This window comes from Oncorhynchus mykiss, chromosome 9 (genome assembly GCF_057628025.1).
Source record: "Oncorhynchus mykiss isolate SJ-2025 chromosome 9, ASM5762802v1, whole genome shotgun sequence".
In the NCBI taxonomy this organism is placed as follows: Eukaryota; Metazoa; Chordata; class Actinopteri; order Salmoniformes; family Salmonidae; genus Oncorhynchus; species Oncorhynchus mykiss.
In genome coordinates, this window is record NC_143030.1 from 75115807 (window position 1) to 75121913 (window position 6107).

A 6107-nucleotide genomic window follows, 5' to 3' on the forward strand; every position below is an offset into this window, starting at 1 on the left:
CCACAACCATTCTCTTGGATACACCTTTTGGATTGATTAATAAATATCAAAGACTCAAACCATCTGCCTCCTGTGTCTGCATGTGGGTCTTGCCTTGTGCCTTTGTAACATCAAAACAATGAAATAACACATATGGAATCAAGTAGTGACCAAAAAAGTGTTGAACAAATCAAAATATATTTTTGATTTTAGATTCTTCAAAGTAGCCACCCTTTTCCTTGACAGCTTTGGTATACACTCTTGGCATTCTCTCAAAATACTTTTCCAATAGTCTTGAAGGAGTACACATATGCTGAGCACTTGTTCACTGCAGTCCAACTCATCCAAACCATCTCAATTGGGTTTAGGTTGGGTGATTGTAGAGGCCAGGTCATCTGATGCAGCACTCCATCACTTTCCTTCTTAGTCAAAGAACCCTTATACAGCCTGGAGCTGTGTTGAGTCATTGTCCTGTTGAAAAACACGTGATAGTCCCACTTAGTGCAAACCAGAAGGGATGGTGTATTGCTGCATAATGCTGTGGTAGCCATGCTGGTTCAGTGTGCCTTGTATTCTAAATAAATCATGACAGCCAGTTTCATCTATGGTTTTTGCGACTGCAGTTTAAGAAACGTTCAAAGTTCTTGATATTTTCCGGATTGACTGACCTTCATGTCTTAAAGTAATGACGGACTGTCATTTCTCTTTGCTTATTTGAGCTGTTCTTGCCATAATATGGACTTGGTCTTTTACCAAATAGTGCTTTCTTCTGTATACCACCCCTACCTTGTCACAACACAACTGATTGGCTCAAATGCATTAAGAAGAAAATAAATTCCACAAATTACGAAGACACATGTTAATTTAAATGCATTCCAGGTAACTACCTCATGAAGCTGGTTGAGAGAATGCCAAGAGTGTGCAAAGCTGTCATCAAGGCAAAGGGTGTGTCATTACTCTTTCTTTGGTTGATGAGAGGGAGAGGGGGGGAGTTGGGCCTGTTTTATGACTTAAATACCTTGCAGAAACTCTCCCTTTGGCTCTGCAGAAATGGAAGCCTGAAAATCCTTTGTTACACAGAGAGACTTTGTCGCCAGAACTCCAACATCCAAAAGTAGATAATGAACCAATATTTCTAACATGAAGAATGTGGGAAATGGTCAGTGGGGATTGAAAGAACAATCCTGTCAAAGTGTTTATTGTTTTGTGATGTCATTAAGGATGGTATAACCATATACAGTGGGGAGAACAAGTATTTGATACACTGTCGATTTTGCAGGTTTTCCTACTTACAAAGCATGTAGGGGTCTGTAATTTTTTTATCATAGGTATAATTCAACTGTGAGAGACGGAATCTAAAACAAAAATCCAGAAAATCACATTGTATGATTTTTAAGTAATTAATTAGCATTTTATTGCATGACATAAGTATTTGATCACCTACCAACCAGTAAGAATTCCGGCTCTCACAGACCTGTTAGTTTTTCTTTAAGAATCCCCCCTGTTCTCCACTCATTACCTGTATTAACTGCACCTGTTTGAACTCGTTACCTGTATAAAAGACACCTGTCCACACACTCAATCAAACAGACTCCAACCTCTCCACAATGGCCAAGGCCAGAGATCTGTGTAAGGACATCAGGGATAAATGTGTAGACCTGCATAAGGCTGGGATGGGCTACAGCACAATAGGCAAGCAGCTTGGTGAGAAGGCAACAACTGTTGGTGCAATAATTAGAAAATGGAAGAAGTTCAAGATTACGGTCAATCACCTTCGGTCTGGGGCTCCATGCAAGATCTCACCTTGTGGGGCATCAATGATCATGAGGAAGGTGAAGGATCAGCCCAGAACTACACGGCAGGACCTGGTCAATGACCTGAAGAGAGCTGGGACCACAGTCTCAAAGAAAACCATTAGTAACACACTACGCCGTCATGGATTAAAATCCTGCAGCGCACTCAAGGTCCCCCTGCTCAAGCCAGCGCATGTCCAGGCCCGTCCTAAGTTTGCCAATTGACCATCTGGATGATCCAGAGGAGGAATGGGAGAAGGTCATGTGGTCTGATGAGACAAAAATATAGCTTTTTGGTCTAAATTCCACTCACCGTGTTTGGAGGAAGAAGAAGGATGAGTACAACCCCAAGAACACCATCCCAACCGTGAAGCATGAAGGTGGAAAGATCATTCTTTGGGGATGCTTTTCTGCAAAGGGGACAGGACGACTGCATCGTATTGAGGGGAGGATAGATGGGGCCATGTATCGTGAGATCTTGGCCAACCTCCTTCCCTCAGTAAGAGCATTGAAGATGGGTCGTGGCTGGGTCTTCCAGCTTGACAACGACCCGAAACACACAGCCAGGGCAACTAAGGAGTTGCTCCGTAAGAAGCATCTCAAGGTCCTGGAGTGGCCTAGCCAGTCTCCAGACCTGAACCCAATAGAAAATCTTTGGAGGGAGCTGAAAGTCCGTATTGCCCAGCGACAGCCCCGAAAACTGAAGGATCTGGAGAAGGTCTGTATGGAGGAGTGGGCCAAAATCCCTGCTGCAGTGTGTGCAAACCTGGTCAAGAACTACAGGAAATGTATGATCTCTGTAATTGCAAACAAAGGTTTCTGTACCAAATATTAAGTTCTGCTTTCCTGATGTATCAAATACTTATGTAATGCATAAAATGCTAATTAATTACTTAAAAATCATACAATGTAATTTTCTGGATTTTTGTTCTAGATTCCGTCCCTCACAGTTGAAGTGTACCTATGATAAAAATGACAGACCTCTACATGCTTTGTAAGTAGGAAAACCTGCAAAATCGGCAGTGTATCAAATACTTGTTCTCCCCACTGGAACTGAGGGGTCTAGTAGTCAGGTTGGCATCTAAATGTTGTGTAAAATATAGGATTAAGTATAACAATACTTGTGTGAAGATATGATGTGATGTTAGCCTTCTAAATTAGATAATGGATGAATAATCAACCATTGAGACCAGAGAACGTGAGGCCGTGGTCCACATGTTGAAAGGGTGAGCAACTTTGTAAACCAGACCAAAACACGCACTGTCTGCAGCTGACGAGAGTGAAGGACAGATCCCTCTGAACACCGTGTGGTACATCTGAAGCATCTATTCTAACAAACACTTCAGAACAAAATAAGTCTACAACTAAGGACATTATGACCTCTCGTGGACTATCAGAGACTTACATTTAACCACTTCTCATAGACGGATCGAGTGGTTTCAACAGAGAGACAACAGAGAAAGAAATCTATGCATAAATATATGTTGTATTTCTTTTCCGAATGAACGGTCGTTCACGTTCAAAGTATTCATATTCCCGTGAGCGTAGCTTCCAAATGTATGTACGAGAAGTTGACTCTGTCTCTCCCTCTCCTTACATACCCCACCCCCTTTCCATTGCGTAACCAAACAGTCATACTTTTGTTAGTCCACTAGAGACCTGTTTTCATTTTATTATGTAGGTAATCAATAACCTATGCTGTGTGTGTTTACGTATTACGTGTGATGATTTAGTAAATAAATAACCAAGCCAATTTGTGTATCACTGAGGTTAGGGTTTGATGCAGATATCAAAGGATTATGCGACATTCAGAATGAGGCTGATGAGGTAATAATTCATAATTGACTTATTGGTGTAAGAGATATTTAGATCCTCTTTAGAGTTTAATTCGGGAGATAGTAACTCGGTAAACAACTGTTCCCGTGGTGCCCCAAATTCCTAATGAGTTAATTGTTACATGATGAATTTAAATCAAGTAATAATTAAACCTAAGTAGGTAATTAATAGATAAATAGCAGTCATCACATTAATGGTACTGTACGTGTTCGTGTCAGTCTCACCTTTCCATAGATGGGTCACATTAGTGTGTTCTGTTCCGACGCTACAGACAGAAGTTGGCAGATTGACTTCAGACGAGTTCTGTGATGCTTGTGGGGGGGGGGAGGGTCATAGAGCAAAACAGAGAACATTATCGTGTTCGTGAAAGTCTCTTCTTTCCATAGGTGGGGTCATATTAGTGTAGCCAAACTGTTCGACTGTGTTAGTGCCTCCCGTTTTCGTGAGAAGAGCGATTTTCGGAAGTCTCATGGTCTGACAAACACCACTGTAGGTTGGCCACCTTTCACTGCAGATGCAGAAGGACACCATTGGGGGATGCGGAGGAGAGGAGGAGGAGGAGGAAGAGGATTGAAACCAGGGGTGGTCAGTCCTGTTTCTTCATGAGCATAACCTTGAAAGAGCCATATAAAGGCCATCTTTAAATAAATACATGTATAATAATATAATAAACAAAACTATTACTGAATGTGCCTCCATGAAGAATCCCCTCCCCAATAGGTCCCTTCACCCTCAATAGAACACCCCCACCATCCCCATCAACCCTCAATAGGACACCCCCAGCACCTCCACCAACCCCATCAACCCTCAATAGGACACCCCCAGCACCTCCACCATCCCCATCAACCCTCAATAGGACACCCCCAGCACCTCCACCATCCCCATCAACCCTCACTAGGACACCCCCAGCACCTCCACCGTCCCCATCAACACTCAATAGGACACCCCCAGCACCTCCACCATCAACCCTCAATAGGACACCCCCAGCACCTCTACCATACCCATCAGTCTCCCCCACCCCTCAACCACAAAACACAAAACACAATAATGATAATAATAATAGAAATTAAAATACACACAAATATATATACACACAAATATATATACACACATACATGTACAGTACATATATATATATACACACATACATGTACAGTACATATATATATATACACACATACATGTACAGTACATATATATATATACACACACACATACATGTACAGTACATATATATATATACACACATACATGTACAGTACATATATATATATACACACACACATACATGTACAGTACATATATATATACACACATACATGTACATATATACACACATACATGTACAGTACATATATATATATACACACACACATACATGTACAGTACATATATATATACACACATACATGTACATATATACACACATACATGTACAGTACATATATATATACACACATACATGTACATATATACACACATACATGTACAGTACATATATATATACACACATACATGTACATATATACACACATACATGTACAGTACATATATATATACACACATACATGTACATATATACACACATACATGTACAGTACATATATATACATACACACACATGTACAGTACATATACATAAACATATTCACAGGACACTCAACCTCTCTCTTATCTCTTTTCCTACATCAGATATGCAGTTGACATTTCCACCTGGATGACAGCACATAATCAACAAGACGGAGATGCTCTTCATCCGAGGGAATGCCTGCCCGTTCTCAGATGTGATCATCTCGGATTATCTCACATGTCATTCCAGCCCTTGTCAGCTCCAGATCTGACTACTTCAACTCACACCCTGCTGGAGTCACTGCATTCTCAGATTCCCCTCTGTTATTAATCTCTATATTGTAATCAATAAAGTGTTTCAAAATGCTGTACTTTTATCAGTATATATGTTCAGATAATTCCTGAGAGAGAAGGGGTGTAACATCTTCAGAAGAGTGTGTGGTACCCTTCCTCACCCATGTCAACAAGATGTTACTTCTTGTGGGGTCTTTGTCTTGAAAGTATGAGAGTATAAGTAATGTACAATTAACCTGCTGAAAGTATGCTGACTAAAAGGCAAAACAGAACTGTCAATTTATATTATAGCTGTGTCGTTGTATACTTACAAATTTGAATCTTAAGTGTAACATCATTTTGTTGGGGAAAACTGAAATGCCCATCATTTTTCCCCCAGTTTGCTGAATGTGTTCTGAAGGAGGAGTCGATTGTCTTTTCAAATACGGACAAAGATGTTAACATCATGAGAGAAGAAATAGCAGTCACTCTCCTCCAAAACACTGCTATGTTCAATTAATAATTGAATATAATTGTAGATAAAACATTTATATGGATCTTTCAAGGTTATCTTTGATCCATCCAACTTCTGACTAGGATGGCCACTAAAACGCATGTATTTAAATAATTATGTTACAAGAAACCTATACTATTCCC